Raw genomic sequence first — 19250 nt, forward strand, 5'->3', positions numbered from 1 at the left:
GATGATATCAACTAGAGAGTTTAACTGTGGTCCTGTGTTTTCGTATAATGACATATTCAAAACACAGTAGGCAGACTCAGGCATACAGAAAAAGAATTACGGAAAACCGTGATTGATCTCCAAAAACCGGCAAACAAAGTGGAACCGCAAGGCCATGACAAAACACAGCCATAACCTAAACAGACTTCAGCCGGCCTTCATTTATTTGCTGCATAGCTCTGCAACAGGCTAAGACGTTAAAGAAAAGTAAAGAAAGGTGGAAAGGGTCAAAGACACATTGAAGCGCAACATCTTACAACCAGAACTAATGTCCTTGCACGGCATTTCTAAAATACACGATAAAGCTTACTTGTACACGGACCAAACATTAATTGAGAAGCCTTTCATTAAATAGATCTCAGCAAGAAAGGCTGTAAGAAATATCACGCATTCAAACGATTCAAACTAAACCTCCAATATATGAAATGGCCTAAGTGGTATAAGAACCAAAGACGCAAAACAAACAGAGGTAAGAATGATTGAAAGGACGTACACTCCAAAGTCGTAGAAAGCGAGGGAGCGGGAAGGAAGTACTGTAATACTTGTTTCAAAGATGAGCGATTGTGCATAATTTATTTTATTATAAAAAAAAAAAAAAAAAAAAAAAAATAGTGGTATACCGAGTGGTAGCAAATCGATAAAAACGCTATCCCGCCAGTGACGGTATCATTTTTATCCACACATGTGTGATATCATTTTTGACCAATCAGCTCGCAGTATTTTCGCGCGCTGTCAAGCACTTGAGGTTTTCCGAAGGGTTTTCCGTCGTTTGGCTGCCGTTTGGAGTTTGTCTTTTCGCGAGTTGAAGTTAAGTTTATTCTAAAATGGAGACTAGCAGATTTGTCGAGATCACAGATGAGGAACTGATAGAATTCGTAGAAGAACAAGAAAATCCGAATACAAAGAGGAAAATGCGTACGACGTCGAGTTATTCAAAAGTTTCATACAGACGTCAAATCCTGGCTTACTTAGTTCAACATCTGTTCACGAGCTTTCGCCGCAAGTTCTGAACGACCTCCTTTCGAAGTTCATTTTTGGCGTTAGAAAAAAAGATGGCTCTCACTATGAACCAACAAGTTTGAGAGGTTTTCTTTCAAGCATCCAGAGATATCTGAACAAACAGAACTACGGCTTCACAATTTTTACTGACGCTGCGTTTGAAACTACGACGGCTACCCTCAAAGCAAAACAAAAGAGTCTAAAGACCAAGAGATGGAGAAACAAGACTAGGACATCGGATAGCCTAACAGACGAGGAAATTGAAAAACTTATGCTTCCAAATGCCTAGGGATCGAAAGCCCTCAAGCCGTTATAAACACTTTGTGGCCGAATTCGACCATTCATTTCGCCCTTCAATTCGCGGCGGCAAAGAACAGAGAGAGTTACGCTGGGGAGATGTCAAACTCAAGCAAACGCCTGGCGGAAAAGGGTATTTAGAATACTCGGTTGAAAGGCAGACTAAAACTAGAACTGGCTCTGACCCTAGAGATACGCGAAAGATTAAGCCTAGAATGTACTCAGCTCCCGATCTACCAGCTGAGAGAGATCCAGTTCGTCTTTACAAAATTTATGCAAGTAAGCGCCCGGAAAGCATGAAAACGGATGACTCCCCATTTTACTTGGCGGTGAATAATCTTCAGCCGTCCAGCCTATCAATAAGAGCTTTGTTTAAAGCACAACCCATCAAGGTAAAGAAGCTCAACAATTTGCTAAAAGACATGGTAAACGAGGCTCGTCTTGGACTAGAAAACAAGCGATTGACTAACCATAGTGCTCGTAAGCACCTCGTACAGTAGTTGAATGACAACGAAATACCTCCAACGCAAATCATGCAGATCACAGGACACCGGAATGTTAATTCCGTAAACAAGTATTCATCCTTGTCGGACAAGCAAAAGTAAAAATAAAAAATTCCAGTATTTTGTCGTTCAGAGGCCAGAATGACAACCAAGAATCAGGCGCCCCCACGAGTACAACCAAACTTGCTACGGAAGAACATTAGTGCATTGGTAGCCCTGAAGGACTTCAGATGCCTCTAACAGGGCTTGGATCATTAATAACCAGAACAATTGCTGGATGAACATTCATCATAAATGTAAATTTGCAGCAGAATACTTCTCCTGGTAAACGTGAAAGCACATTTGAAAGTAGTAGTAGGAAATGGAAGCGTGTGAGGGTAGTTGAAAGCAGCGATGAAAGCCAAGAGTAAGCTTAATAGAACGGTATGTTCAGATTTACTTGTTACTGTTGGCCAAATTTCTAACCGTAATTAATCTGCCATTAGTTTATACCAAGGACCTACCTGTTTATACATTTTCTATTTATATAGATTTTATTTGTGGCCTTTTCGCTTAAGTCTTACTTTGTATTGAAATAAGTCGGCTTGGTTTACGATTGATACAAATATAAAACTGACTGTAAGCTTATGTACTCAATTTCAAACCTTAGTTTTTAAAATAAAAAAAAAATTAAGCATCTCTTGTTGTATTGTGAGGATTTTATATAATAAAAAGAAAATTACATGGTCGCTTGGAGATACGAAATTTCTCTTCTCATGTTGAAAAATATTTCACTCGTTCGCTGCGCTCACTCGTGAAATATTTTTCAACACTCGAAGAGAAATTTCGTATCTCCGCACAGCCATGTAATATCCTCTATTTAATTCTTATGACTATTAAGCAATAAAAGGCTACCATTCTACGCTTGAGCAAGACTAAGTTTTTTGGAAATGTCACTAAACGAAGAAGTACCAAAAGATTCAACGCTTGACGCACCTCTCCTGAAAGTCCTGCCGCATGATAAGCCATTTATCAGTCTATAGATCAAAACTAATAAGCATTTTGACTTCCCTTAACTCACTAACGTATTTTTGTTTTCATCGTATCTAAGTAATCAATCAAATGAAATAAATTACATGCACGAGAACCGGATAGCTTAGGTGTTAAACCGGCACGTTTATTTTGTACCTATAATCAGCTTTTCTGGCAAACTATTTTCTCATACAACAAGCGAAGAAAAACAAAATCCTCTAGTTTGCAATTGTGCTTACTGACCATTTGCACTGAACTGGTTACATATAAAATGTCATATATATAAAACAATAAACCATATATCATAAATGGACCACAGACGGAATTTATATTCAAACACGTGCAGGACTATCTTAGTCACTGTTTTTATAGTATTTGCAGCTGTTGCTCAAGTTGGGCCGCACACTATACTATTCATTATGTGTTTACTTTCTACCAGAAAAATTCGCCAGCTTAATGCTACATTTCTCTGAAAAAAAATGCACAGTACACCCCGAAAAGCTCGGATAATGCTGTTTGTATATCTGTTTATTTATACCTCATCCAGTAGCATGTTTTCATTGTAATTACAGCAACGTATAATGAGTTAACACTAACACCATCTCCAATACAGCAACTCGTAACCAGTTTAGCAATTATCCCGTTCATATTTTGATTCTTACGAGGCTATGTTGGGGACTGCTGATAATTGGAAAACTATGAGGCTTATTTGATCAAGAAAAAAATATTTCGTACATATCAAAATTCGGGCCATTTTTATGTTTAAATTAGTCGTTGAAAATGTCCTCATATCTTAAACACTTTTATTACAATAAAAACTGTTACTTTAAAATTCAAACATTCTTTATTTAGGATGTAGCCTTTGAACAGGGTCCCAAGTCTTCCTCGCCCCATACTGCGCTCCGTTCGCCCGGCTCGCCGATTTTTCTTTTCCCCCTATACCCTACTTGGGAGCCTGTTCGCAGGCTATTTAGGATGCAAAAAAATGAGAGAAATCGTTCAATCGTTTCTGCCAAAAAGCGCGATACCGAAAAATGTAACAGACGATCTAATAATTAAACAGGTTCGGTCCACGTTAATACATCACGTCTTCTTATTTCGAAAGAAACATTACGGTCAGCCGTTCGCTTACGATCGCAGTGTTTCACGATCCCGTCTTACAGTCGTGTTCAGGCGACGCTTAATCTTCCTCACATACTCAGGATTAATGCTCAGATATTCTCGTCTCTACTTCTAACACTTCGTAACTCCTACCTGAACCCACACGACTATATAAACAAAATAAATTATGTTTATATTCATTGAAAACGTAATACGCAAACACTTTTTTAACTAGATCAGTAACATAACCCGATCAAAGAAATCCGACAAAAGCGGAGAGACTTTGCGCCAGTTCAAGTTTAATTCAAAGTTGAGGATTCCTCTCTGAAAGGGTTCGATGAAAATCGACGCATGCAAGGGGGATAATTCACAATGAGCAATGCGTCCCAGTTTATGCCTCGTAACTCCACGTGGTTTTAATAAAAGACTTTTACGTTTGTCTCAAATCGAAACAATGTACACACATTTGAAATCAGACAAAACTAATCGCTTCATTCGGAATATTTACGGTTTTTCACAGGGTCGTAAATAGCAATTGGCGAGACAAAGAAAACATAATTTCCAAATCAGAGGATTTTTGCGCTTGTGTTCTGACAGCTAAAAGCCCAAAAGGTGAGTGAATGTAGGGGAAAATGCAAATCATTTGGGAGAGAAATTTGTTCAATACTAAATATGAGTGTAGTTCATGAAAACTGGTTCTTCAAATGTAGCTTGAATTGCGAGAACTTTATAGGGAAGTTTAAATGGTGAACTCGCAGAAATCCTAACCCCTAGCGATGAAGAGGATAAAGATGAATGATGATGATGAATGATGAAGAGGATAAAGATGATTAACGCTGTAATAAGAACTTTGCTTTGTACTTGAATTGTTGAACAATTTCAATAAAGAATTTTCAGTAAATTCTGAGCGTGTTTTATTTTTTCAGTGTGCGCCAAACATAACATGCAAATTAATTTAAGCAGCCAGGAATCGATCAACCGTAATAATATTCTTATTGGGAGCAATGTGATAAACAAAGAGAACAAAAGACTGTTTTAACTGTTTAATCCCCGACAAAGCTCAACTTAATTAACATAATAGGTGCGTGAATCGAAACACGCGTCTGATGTCTGATCTCTGATTTCATCTTTTATAACCAACAAAATGACATAATCTCGATCAAATTCATCCAAAATAGAATCACTGAAAATGTATGATTACTACTGAAACTCACAATTCGTTAATAATGTGCTTGGCAGTAATCGCTTTTTCATACGCTTACGGACAATGAAAATAGACTACTGTATACAAATGAATGAACAACCTAACTCCTGGTTATCTTCGAGAATGATTTCAACACTGTTCAAAAATTCACCAAAGGAACGCCAGGCAAAATAATGACCTCACACTGCCTAAGTGTAGGCTTGCGAAAGGCCAAAGGGCTTTCACCTTCGGTGGAGCAAAAATAAAATCTACAATCATTTATCAAAGCATATCAGAAACATAGGAAAACGTAGCGTTTTTAAAAAAAGAGACTTTTTAAGAATCTTTTCAATTCATATGTTTTTTACCGTAATTTTTTTCTCTATATTATCATCCAAATGTAAATGGTTTTAATAATTACTATTTTTTAGTTTCACGTATGACAGAAGGGCCCCCAAGGGGAGCTATACAATAAAGTATGTATGCATGTATGTACTATATGATGTCATGTATCCAAAAATAACTTCAAAAACCTGTCAAACCGGTGATACCGACCATGACTGCCATAAGTTAAAAATAGAGCATGACATCATTGATAAACCTGTCAAACCAGTTCATAACCTGTTGGTAAGGCTAAAATAAAACATGACGTCATCCTATAATGAGTGATCAAGACAATAGGCGGTGACGTCATCGTCGTTAATGTATGCCACCGCGTATTACTGAGAAACCACCGCGAAAAAGAGGAAACCGTGGTACGCCCCTCACTACTAGCCTCTATTTCTTTCCTTCATTCAGGACCAATTCAGCTTCTTGTGTACATTTATTGCGCATGCGAGTATGCTTTGAACTGAGATATCGTGGAAACGATGAATAATCTCAAATGGAATTAGGATGGTCGTGTAGCCATAACCGTGGGACAACCCGCATTACGTTCTGGACGCCCCGGGGACAAACAAGGAACCGAGGAAGACCAAGGACAAGATGGAAGGACGGCTTACATAGATTCCTAAAGCAATGATACCGTGTCGCGCGAAACCTGGTCCAGTGGAGGTCAATGGAGAAGGCCTTTGTCCGACGACGGACATTTAACGACCTAAGTGTCCCTGACTGAGAAAGTGGTCCAGATGTTGGAAGTAGGGGTCAACCGAATTTGATGAAACTTGCTGCAGAAGTTGGCCTTGGTGAGATATTCCAAACGCCATTTGGGTTTTGTTTTCCGACCTTTGGTTTAAAAATTTCAGGGGGGGTCCCATTTCGGGCCTCTGAATCAGTGAAAATCCTGTTTTTGAGGGGGTATGTTTGTACTAGTATAAAAATAAACACATTAAACATACTGAATATTTTTCTGCATAGTGTTTTTCTACTATAAATACCCTTTCAGGTCGTATGTAAAGATTTAGCATCAAGGCATCTGCCTGTGTGAGGCCTGGTACTAGTTTTGGCCAAATTTTAAAGAGAAAATTACCACCAAAAATTGCCAAAGTTTAGCAGTTGATAATTTTTAACTGCCAACTTAGCTAAAACGGATTCTTCTGTCAGCAGTTACTCCAATGTAAGTACAACCAAAATCAACTGTGAAAAAATTGGCTCGCTAAATTTAAGGGGCTTTAGCAAAGCATTTTAGAGTCACACCCTCACAAAATTTACATATTACCAAAAGCAACAATTTAACAATCATTGTAGCTTTATTTATATTTTAACATTTCAGTTTGCTTTGTTAATGCTTACTTTACTAACAAAGTCTGTGATTAGCAATAACTGTGTGATTAAAAACTACCTGGGATCCTTAAATTGCCTTAGAACTGGAAAATAGTACTCACAAAATCAACGTTTGTTCTACCTGAACGGGAATATTCGTACAAAGTAACTAATGGGAACTCAAATAACTAAATAGGCGGCATGATAGTTATACTGAGTTTTCTTTTAAGCATAACCCTGCTTGCTTACCTTTATATCACTTTATATTAGCCATGTTTACAGTGGGAAGGCTCCTTGGCTGCGAGAGAAAAGTCTCCAAGGTACTTTTTTATGTCAAGAAATAGCCATATTCCTGATAATTGACAGCACCTTACGGCCAATTCATAATGCCCGATGAACAGTTCTTGTTGTATTTGTTTACAGACAAGTCCACAGTCTAATATATGTACGGAGAATGCTTTCTCAAGCCACTGAGTTGCTAAGGCAGCTCTTTTCTTTATCGAAGATTTCGATATTCAGTTCGTGATTGTGTGTAAGTAATATTATGCACATTTTGTGTAAAAAGGCAGAGATATTATCTTTGTCGGTACCTGCGTCCTTATAGCCATAGCCAATATTTCTACGTCCACATTTTATATTACTGCTGTACAGTAAATGAAATTTCACTGTTTGTTCCGCCATCTTGGATGTAGGCAAAGAAGGACTGGGTCGGTAGTGGTTCCCAGTCTTCCTATCAACTGCTCCTTTGTTTACAAGCACCTGTCGATGTCGGAAACAATAAATCTTGTGGGAAGGAAAGGAAAGGAATGGCGTTTTGTTCTTTTGCAGGGCCGAGGGAAGACAATCTATGTGGTGCTATAGAATGAGCAAAACAAGAAAGTTCCATGGTACCATTGCTTAGCTGTAATGCGGATATGAGCTCGTGGCACAAGGATAAATACAAAGGTTCAGGGGCTTCAGGGAGCAGGGGACGTCCTGCTGACAAGGGTTCGGGAAGTGGCGGTAAGAAATGCAAGATAATTTGTTGTACCCTCGTATATTTAACCCTTCATATATTCATATATAAGAAATGTCAGTATGACATTTCTTAATGTTCTTTTAATACACGTCCGATTGGACAACTTTCTGCAGTTGGCATGCAGTCACGCAAATGGTTACAATCACAAGTAGTCTGGGAAGGATGTTTTAGGCCTCTTTTTGCGGTGGTTTCTCGTTAATACGTGGTGGCATACATTATCGCCGATGACGTCACCTCCTATTGTCTTGCTCACTCATAATAGGATGACGTCATATTTTATCTTAGTCTTACCAACAGGTTATGAACTGGTTTGACAGGTTTATCAAAGATGTCATGCTCTATTTTTAACTTATGGCAGTCATGGTTGGTATCACCGGTTTGACAGGTTTTTGAAGTTATTTTTGGATACATGACATCATATAGTACATACATAAATACTTTATTGTATATAAAAAAAATGAGGGGAAAAGGAGCGAAGATACAAATGAGGAGGAGGGGGAGGAGGACAATAAGACTGAGCAAGACAATAGGCGGTGACGTCATCGGCGATAATGTATGCCACTGCGTATTAACGAGAAACCATTGTAACCATTTGGTCACGCGAATGACGCGTGACTGTATGCCAACTGCAGAAAGTTGTCCAAGCGAACATTTATTAAAACTACATTAAGAAATGTCATACTGACATTTCTTATATATGAATATATGAAGGGTTAAATATACGAGGGTACAACAAATTATCTTGCATTTCTTACCGCCACTTCCCGAACCCTTGTCAGCAGGACGTCCCCTGCTCCCTGAAGCCCCTGAACCTTTGTATTTATCCTTGTGCCACGAGCTCATATCCGCATTACAGCTAAGCAATTGTACCATGGAACTTTCTTGTTTTGCTCATTCTATAGCACCACATAGATTGTCTTCCCTCGGCCCTGCAAAAGAACAAAACGCCATTCCTTTCCTTTCACTTCCCTCAAGATTTATTGTTTCCGACATCGACAGGTGCTTGTAAACAAAGGAGCAGTTGATAGGAAGACTGGGAACCACTACCGACCCAGTCCTTCTTTGCCTACATCCAAGATGACGGAACAAACAGCGAAATTTCATTTACTTTACTGCAGCAATATAAAATGTGGACGTAGAAATATTGGCTATGGCTATAAGGACGCAGGTACCGACAAAGATAATATCTCTGCCTTTTTACACAAAATGTGCATAATATTACTTACACACAATCACGAGCTGAATATCGAAATCTTCGATAAAGAAAAGAGCTGCCTTAACAACTCAGTGGCTTGAGAAATCATTCTCCGTACATATATCAGACTGTGGACTTGTCTGTAAACAAATACAACAAGAACTGTTCATCGGGCATTATGAATTGGCCGTAAGGTGCTGTCAATTGTCAGGAATATGGCTATTTCTTGACATAAAAAAGTACATTGGAGACATTTCTTTCGAAGCCAAGGAGCCTTCCCACTATAAACATGGCTAATATAAAGTGATATAAAGGTAAGCAAGCAAGGTTATGCTTGGGAGAAATGTCAGTATAACTATCATGTCGCCTATTTAGTTATTTGAGTTCCAATTAGTTACTTTGTACGAATATTCCCGTTCAAGTAGAACAAACGTTGATTTTGTGAGTACTATTTTCCAGTTCTAAGGCAATTTAAGGATCCCAGGTAGTTTTTAATCACACAGTTATTGCTAATCACAGACTTTGTTAGTAAAGTAAGCATTAACAAAGCAAACTGAAATGTTAAAATATAAATAAAGCTACAATGATTGTTAAATTGTTGCTTTTGGTAATATGTAAATTTTGTGAGGGTGTGACTCTAAAATGCTTTGCTAAAGCCCCTTAAATTTAGCGAGCCAATTTTTTCACAGTTGATTTTGGTTGTACTTACATTGGAGTAACTGCTGACAGAAGAATCCGTTTTAGCTAAGTTGGCAGTTAAAAATTATCAACTGCTAAACTTTGGCAATTTTTGGTGGTAATTTTCTCTTTAAAATTTGGCCAAAACTAGTACCAGGCCTCACACAGGCAGATGCCTTGATGCTAAATCTTTACATACGACCTGAAAGGGTATTTATAGTAGAAAAACACTATGCAGAAAAATATTCAGTATGTTTAATGTGTTTATTTTTATACTAGTACAAACATACCCCCTCAAAAACAGGATTTTCACTGATTCAGAGGCCCGAAATGGGACCCCCCCTGAAACTTTTAAACCAAAGGTCGGAAAACAAAACCCAAATGGCGTTTGGAATATCTCACCAAGGCCAACTTCTGCAGCAAGTTTCATCAAATTCGGTTGACCCCTACTTCCAACATCTGGACCACTTTCTCAGCCAGGGACACTTAAACTACTACTACTACTACTACTACTACTACCACCACCACCACCACCACCACTACTACTACTACTACTACTACTACTACTACTACTACTACTACTACTACTACTACTTTAGCAATGAGACAATAAGGCAAACTGAAACTAATATGAAAAACAAGTATCTACCTTTCTGGCAACACAACCTTGAACACTCAAAAAAGTTAGAGTTCTATAAGGTTTTCAAGAATGAATACTCTTCGTCTAATTATTTAACTCATTTAAGAAATTTTCCTGATAGACGAAACCTAGTTAAGTTTAAATTAAGTAACCACAAACTCAGAATTGAAGCTGGTAGATATCAGAAAGATCATCTTCCTAGAGAGTTAAGATTATGTCAGTTGTGTCAATCAAATCAGGTGGAAAATGAAACTCATTTCTTGTTTCAATGTAGTTGCTACTCTTTACAGAGGCAGACATTCTATGAAGACATAAGTAAAATGATACCTGATATTCAAACGAAATCGACATCAGACATTGTGAAACTACTGATGAACTCTAAAGACTATAATGTAAACAAACTGGTTATGAAGTTTATTTCTTCATGTATGATTATACGTGACAGGCTATTATTGGATATTGATGATGTAACTTAGAATTAATTATATATTGTTATGATACTTTACACTGTTTTGTTAGTAACTAGATTATATAAGCTTTTGCAATACTGGAAATCTTGTGGTCATGCAAATAAAGCAATTACTACTACTACTACTACTACTACTACTACTACTACTACTACTACTACTACTACTACTACTACTACTACTACTATTACTTTGAATGATTTGAATAGAGCCCTATAGCGAACTGGTGTCGCTCTGAGTTTCAAATTAGGAGTTCAAACCTCATTTTTTTATGTGAATTATGAATTCCGTAGCTTTCCGGCTTTCTCTTTATTTTCAATTTGCGCTCCCGTTCGTTTTCAGTGTTTTGTGATTACTGATGTTTCTTATCCCGCAAAAAATATGGCGTTGCCATTCCCGGCAAGCAGACTTCAACCGGTCTTCTTTTATTTGTTGCATAGCTCTAAAACAGGCTAAGAAGTTTAAGAAAACGTAATGAAAGGCATAAAAGATCAAAGACACATAGAAGCACAACAAATTACAACGAGAACTTATTAATGTCCTGGCACGGCATTGCAAAAATTACAAGATGAAGCTTGACTTGTGCAGGGCCCAAACAATGATTGAGAAGCCTATTATTAAATAGATCTTAACAAGAAAGGCTGTAAGAAATATCACACATATAAGCGATTCAAACTAAACCTTTAATAGATGAAATGGCCTTAGTGGTATAAGAACCAAAGACGCAAAACAAACAGAACAAAATGTAAGAAGGCGGTCGGTGGCGATATTGAGACGTTTTTAGTGTACAAGAGTGACAGGCCTGCACGATTCCCTGTGTGTGTTTTAGCCTTTTTGATAATTTGGCTCTCACGAGTATATCTTTGATTTATCGCCCCCTTTTGTAAGATATTGGGCGAGTCTTTGTTGATTTTTTGAGAATTGGTTGTTACTCTTATAAGTGCCAGTCTTTCAAGAGGATTTGTTTTAAGTTTGGCGCTGCTGGGTGGTATTGTGTAACGAAAAGCAAGATTCTTTTCGTTTGTTCTGAGAAGTCTCAGAGCCTGGCCTTTAATGAAACCTTTTTGGACCCCTGGTGGGTGGCACGAAGAGAAGTGCGTATATTGAAATGTTTTATTAGGTTTGAAGTGCGTACGCACATCAAGAACTGAATTGCTTCCGAATCTTTCACCTTGAAATTTCAGCCGTTAATTTAATTGTCGGGTGGTGTTTGTTTGCTTGCTCAATGAACTGCAGCATCTCCTCTCTGTTTAGAGTCCAGAGGGAAAATAAGTCGTCTATATAGAGATTTTTTCATGTTTGGTGAGTGCGTACGATTTTTATTCACTCGTTGTGAAGAATCGCAAACTCACTCGTACCATGAGGTAATTTGTTTATTATATATGTACTGGGATATTACAAATTAATGTTAACAACTATCAATTGCGCGGTGAAATCAACACAAAGACCACAACGAGTTGCGAATGATTTTATTCGAGCAAACTGAACGTACAAAAATTCCTATCAACATTAAAGTTATTGAATGACTCTGAGGAAAGGTAGAACAAAGTCTACTTTTAAACGATTCTTTAACTTTAAATGACAATGAAAATTTTCAGCTTTAAATATCGCCGTTCAAAACCGTAACTATATAAAATTTGAAAAAGTTGACTGTTTTGTAAATCTAATTACCGTAATGCATTCTAATCAGAGTCAGAATCCAGTACTTTTAGCCTTTTGTTCCTCTTTGGAGAAGACTTCACCTCAACATCTTGGATTGCCAACTTCGGGGATTGATTGAAGCTGTTAATAGAAATACTGAATTGACCTCCATGAATAACAGCGCCCGTGAAAAGCGACATCGCTTGTTGGTGATGATCTGCCGCCAAGCTAGCTCAGTAAAGGAATTTCAGTGGAGCATTCTCCAACTTGAGATGAATTAGTTTTCTCTAAGCTATGCACATTCCCAGACATTAGTTCACTTAAAGTACGAGACATTTTTACTTGCTATTTTTCAGAAACTACAGAATAATTTGTCACACTTTGAAGATTTTTATGACCCGATAGGTGAATAATATATATTATATATTTAGCCAAGCCTAAAAGGGGAGCTCCACAATTCCTTTTTAATAGCATTTATATACATGCTACTGTCTGCTTCTTGTATGAATGTAATAACGTTACAAATTCTTCATCCTGTCTTGAGTTATACAGCTATTTCAATTAGCGTTGTCGGATCAAACTTAAGCTAAAAGACTAGACCGCAATGTTTTGTGGGATTATTTTTTATGAATAATTTTATCAAAATCATCCCTGCACGTGCAGGTCATCGTACTGCTAATTACAACCTATTGCTTTCTCCAGGCATGACTGATTTAGATGAATTTATTCATAAAAATCCCTCCTAAACTTTCGGTCTTGTCTTTTAGCTTCATGCTTTCATCCGACAACGTTGATTGAAATAGCTGTATACAGCTATTTTTATTTTTATTTTATGAATAAATTCATCAAAATCAGTCATGCCTGGAGAAAACAATAGGTTGTAATTAGCAGCACAATGACCTGCACGTGCAGGGATGATTTTGATGATATTATTCATAAAAAATAATCCCACAAAACATTGTGGTCTTGTCTTTTAGCTTGATATTTATCCGACAACGTTAATTGAAATAGCTGTATATCTTAAGTGCATATAAAGCAAACTTTTTACGCGTCAGCGGAAAATGTTTTGAACCATAAGCTGTTCTTGTTGATCGTGCAAGATCACATTGCAGCTGGATTCCCATGACGTTCGAGAGCATAAAACACTTGTGGATGAAAAAATTACGCTCTCTCTCAAATATTTCTCCTGTGGAAACTATTAATGCATTTCTGTCAAGTTTGAAATGCGTACAATAAAGAAAATTTGACTAGCACGTAATCTTTTCTCGCGTGCAATTTGGCCTCTCGGATAAAAATAAAATATTTGTTTCAAAATTTATTACTCCGTAAATATTCCTCGTACAGAAATATTTATATTCTCATAATTAACGTTACAAGAAAGGAAATAAAGGAAAAAGAATGTTTGGTTATGGTTCGAAATATTTGAACGTTTACTTTAAAATTAGGGCGTACTGTTTACAAGTATACGCTGCGAATGACGAGCACAAAATGTTCAAAACAATTAATGACTCAAGGAATATTTCTCCTAAAGAAATAATTCTAGTCTCTAACTAAAATTTAAGAAAAGAATACAGGAAAAATAATGTTTGGTTGTGGCCCGAAATATTTCAGTGAGCGCTTAAAATTAAAGCGTGTTTACAAAACTTATGCGCTGTGAATTGCGACCCAAGTCCAGCACAAAATGTTCAAAACAATTCATAACTCTCTGATTTTTTCTCTTACAGAAAGAATTCTAGTCTTTAAGTAAACGTTAACAAACGGAGAATACAGAAAAAATAATGTATGGTTGTGGCCCGAAATATTTCAGTGAGCGCTTTGATTTAAAATTAGAGCGTGTTTACAAAACTTATGCGCTGCGGATTGCAAACGAATTACTCAAGCCCAACACAAAATGCTCAAAACAATTCATAACTCTGTGAATATTTCTCTTACAGAAATAATTCTAGTGTCTTAGGAAACGTTAACAAACGGACAATACAGGAAAAATAATGTTTGGTTGTGGTCCGAAATATTTCAGTGAGCGCTTAAAATAAGAGCGTGTTTACAAAACGTATGCGCTGCGAATGGCGAATGAATTAGAGAAGTCCAACGCAAAATGTCCAAAACAACACATAGCTCTGTGAATATTTCTCCTACAGAAATAATTCAAGTCTATAAGTAAACGTTAACAAAAGGAGAATATAGGAAAAAAATACTGTTTGGTTTTGGTCCGAAATATTTACAGTCAACCCAGGTCACGCGTGAACGATATTTTTGAAATTTGAACGGAGTTTTAAAATTTACATGTCAGTTTTCAAAATCGCCAACGAGATTTCAGAGTTCCCGTATAAATTTCCCTAGCTTATTGACAGTATAAGGCTATGAATTTTTCTTTACATTGCAAAATTGAATATTTCAAGAATAACAATTGTTTCCCAAGTATTTTGAATCTTTTTTTCAGTTTATGCGTCTTTTTCGGAACGATTTCTAGAGAGATGTCCAACATTTCATTCACGCGTCGGACATTACAAAGAGAAATTCGAATGTTCATTTCATTCTTGGAATTACTGTTCACGCGTGACCTGGATTGACTGTAAACGTTTACTGCGTGTTTACAAATGTGCCCTGCGAATGAATTACACAAGTCCAACACAAAACATAACTCTGTGAATGTTCAAAATTAATTTACCCACGAATATTTGTCGTATGGCAACGATTTTTAAAAGTGTTTGTGTATAATTTGAAGTATGTTAAATATGGAAAATTGCCGACAGTTCCCGGCAAAAATGCATTTTATTTCTATGCGACTTGCGAGTTGCTTACTCACCCAGCTCACCGCATGTTTGTTTTCAACTGACATTTCGCCTGTTTGTTAGTCGCTCTCGGTGTTCAAATTTGCTTATTAGTCGCCTGCTTTCTCGACATATGTAGTTTGACAACATATTCAACGAATACAAGAAATTAGTGTTCTTCAAAATTCTCGTTTGTTTTCGGAAAGAAGTAAGCCATCCCACTTCCCGCCGAAAAACGCGGGTTGCCGCACAGGTCGATTGTGACATTTCACAATGGCTTACGTGGGAGGCGGAAGGACGTACGGACGGACGTACGCCGGACGGACAGTGACGTCATAACCAAAATTTTTTGCATACATGGGTTTACCAAAATATCTTATCAATGGGGCAACACGCGCGCCCCTCCGGCGCACGGATCTCCGCCAATATCTGTCTCTGGGATGTCGTTGTTTGTTTAAGTTTGGATCATTGTTTTTACTCTGAATTTATCCAAATCTTAACGCCACATTTTAGTTTGGAACGTGTTAGGGGAGATAATGAATACCTTGAAAGACATAATCGCCCAAAAAAATCATTAGGCTTGTAAACAATACTTTACAAAATCAAGAAGTTTAACTGGGACTTACTTCTAAATTAATTAGAATAAAGTGAACATAGTGTTTATGGACTACAGAAACAGTTCTCCACTGCTTACAATATTATAGCGCATATTAATAAAGAGTTACAATTTAACATATTTCTCATCAATGTATAACTTATCCTGCTCAGCTTTACTAAAGAACGCGCGTTTTCCGTCCTTTCTAGCTTTCTTTAATTCATACAACTCTTTGGGAATGTCCTCATACATCTTATAATCAGTGTCTTTACGTTTTCGACCGCATTTAAAAACCCGCTCTCTATCTGGAAATCTTAGGAAACGGGCAATGATTGTACGACTTCCATGTCCGTCCTTCTTTGGTTTTCCCATCATCTGCGTCTTCAATTTCTAGGACATCTTTCATAAAGTTTACCAGCACGTTCTCCGTGTCTTCGTTCGATGATATATTTTGTTGGCCAGGAGATTCAGCTAATTCTGGTATACCTTCAAACTTTAGGTTTTCCCTTCGGCTATACGTCTCAAGGTAAATGATTTGCTTGGGGCATTCACTGACTTCACTTTTTCCCCTCGTCCGCACTTGTCTCAAGCTTCCTAATTTGTTCGTCTACAAATTTAGCGTTTTCTTCCATGTGTGAAAAATTTCCATCGAGAGATCTCTCTCTGTCTTTGACAGATTCGCAATATGCGAATCTGCTAACAACATCAAGCAAAGATTTGCATACCCTGACAAGTACTTCTCAAATCCCAGTAGACCAAGAGCAAGGTGAAAACAATGTAAGTAGACCGAGATGCCTTCCAGACTACAATACTGTTTACAAACCGTTTACGATCAACTGGGGAAAACGAGGTTATGGTTCTGCAATTGGTATACCGACCTCAATCATAACAGATGCCTATAATGAGATTGAAACGTGGAGAAAAAACGTATTTCGGCGAGATTTCCGCACAGCCCCATACATTAATTATGCATACAGTCTTTGTTCAAAGGGAACAATAGGGATAACAATGGTGTGCCGTTGGGATTACTTCGCTTTGTTCCTCTCAGTTTTTATATTTTCTTTCTAAGTCTATATGGGCTTTGCCAAAATCTTCGAACTTTAGGTAAAAAAATACGGAAAATCTAAACAAAATTTGACAATTTTAACAATTTTTACGCATTTTAATTTGTCCACGTTTTAAACATGTTTAGAATTAAGTGACATGTTTTCGCGTGGGCCGTAAAAATAACGGCAGATTAACCAGTGGTTTTTAATCGCGACTGCCGTAAACTATAAAAAATAAAGTATTTCTTTACCTTTCTTTTTTTTTTTTTTTACGTCTTATTTTTGCTGCTGTCGTTTCTGAAATAAAGCCAGAGGTTCTCGCTTGAATACATGTGCGGGCTTCATGTGTTACGGTATCTGATATTTCGTCTTCCTCCGGCGAATCTCGAAGGGCGCGTTGAGCGCTACAGGAATGCTTTGTCAGTCCTGGTGAACTTCGTAAAGGTTGGCATCTTACAATATATGCCAATATTGCTCTTCCTGAGGGCATTCCTGTACCCAAATGGCGGGCATTTCACGGACGACGCGTTTAGATTGTGTTCCTTGTACCATTCTGTTCACCATTCGTAATCCGCAAGGATATTTAGATGACTTTAAAAGGTGATTAAAGGCTTGGAACGATGGGCGAAGGTCAGTCAAATTACAGACGCAGTAGCATGGCATTGACGTAAGGGGAAGCGATGGACGAAACAGCAAAGGACACAAGAATAATAAGACGACGATTCGGAGCACAAGCAATGATTAAAAAAAGTGACGTCGGCGAAGACTCGTTAACGCTCTATGACTCACTATAACATGGTTGGATTGGCCTAGGTTGGATTGACTAGGAGAAAGACCCAAACCGAGACCGGCCAATCAGGGGGCGAAAATGATGCATTTTTCCGTGAGAATTGCAAGGCAAGTGCAACGCACAGGAAAAAGATTGCCATAGTATTATTACGTAGATTTTTAATGGCTTACAAAAAATAAAATATATTTATTGAGGGGTAATTTCCAACAAATTCCTCGCAGTCTAGTGGTAAAGCAGATGGACAGGGAATCCAACGCTAACAGTACGGCTTCAGTTCAAGGCACGGTATGGTAGGTAGACCGGTAAAAAAAAGGAAAAAGAAAAAGAAAAGCGTTAGGGGGCTGGTGTACAGAAATAATGAAAATGGGATTGGGAAAATGGAAAGAGAATTGGAGAAAAAGTCATGACACGACGAAATCCTCTTTTATTGACGCAGTAAGTATTAATTGCAATATATATTATGCAAAACACATGGGAATAGGTTATTGTCTTTAAAAACAATGAAGTGCATACATATTTAATACATCACCATGCATAATTAATGTATGGGGCTGTGCGGAAATTTTTCCCGTATTTCTTGTGCCAGATGGGAAAGTACGAAGGGACATTATTGATCAGATAACATTGCACATTAATGACTGGAATAGGGGTTCCGGCAATCAGCACATATACCTCAAAGCAGCCTTTGTGCTCCTTGCTCTAGTGCTCGAAAAACCAAACGCGAAGTCCAAGGCAAAAGATCATCAAGAGGTCTTGTCTAAGCGCCTTACGCACTGGAGACAAGGTGAAATCAACAAGCTACTACGCGAAGGTAGAATTATTCAAGATCGTATCGGGAAACTCAAGGCGTCTGACCCGCCCGATAGATCGATCTAAGGTTTTTGCCAAGCTTGTACTCGAAGGCCAAATCAACTCAGCGCTGCACTTCCTGAATGAAACGACCAGCGGTGTTCTTCTAGCGCTAACAGACGAGGTCATGACGCAGCTAAAACAGAAACGTCCCATTCCACAACCAGCAAAACTAGGCTCGTTACTCTTCGGGTCGATCGACGATGCGTTTCTGGAATCAGTGTACTTAAAAATTAATGGTGAGATGGTCAGACAAGCTGCTTTAAAAACAAAGGTAGCGGGAGGCCCCTCTGGGGTTGACGCGAATGGTTTCAGAAGAATCCGCGCCTGTAAGTCCTTTAAACAGACATCTTTAAGGCTATGTGAGGCAATCGCAACCATGATAATGACTCTATGTACACAAAACATCGACCCTACGACCATAGAGCCTCTGGTGGCTAGCCGCCTGATTCCACTTGATAAAGGCGAAGGCGCTGTCAGATCTATAGGAGTAGGAGTTGGAAAGTGCGTAATGATGCGTCAGCTGTGTGCCGGACAAAAATCTGGAAGCGAAGCTGCAATACACGCTATGCATGCTGTATTTGAAGCAGATGACACGGATGCCGTACTTCTCATTGATGCTTTTAATGCATTCATAACATCCGCGTTCTACTCCCTGTAATTGCAGCCTACGCCATTAATACCTACAGACAGCCAGCTCGGCTATTTATCACTGGCGGTAAAGAG

The 19250-nt window shown here is 38.0% G+C and overlaps 1 protein-coding gene and 1 pseudogene across 1 annotated transcript in view; one reads left to right on the forward strand and one right to left on the reverse strand.

The window, feature by feature from the left end:
• LOC146487104 (uncharacterized) overlaps positions 1 to 19250 on the reverse strand; it is a 201041-nt gene that overhangs the window by 150938 nt on the left and 30853 nt on the right. The window lies entirely within an intron of this gene.
• LOC146487113 (uncharacterized) overlaps positions 1320 to 19250 on the forward strand; it is a 22683-nt pseudogene continuing 4752 nt past the window's right edge.

This window comes from Pavona decussata, unplaced genomic scaffold (genome assembly GCF_977016875.1).
Source record: "Pavona decussata unplaced genomic scaffold, jaPavDecu1.1 SCAFFOLD_18, whole genome shotgun sequence".
Classification (NCBI taxonomy): domain Eukaryota; kingdom Metazoa; phylum Cnidaria; class Anthozoa; order Scleractinia; family Agariciidae; genus Pavona; species Pavona decussata.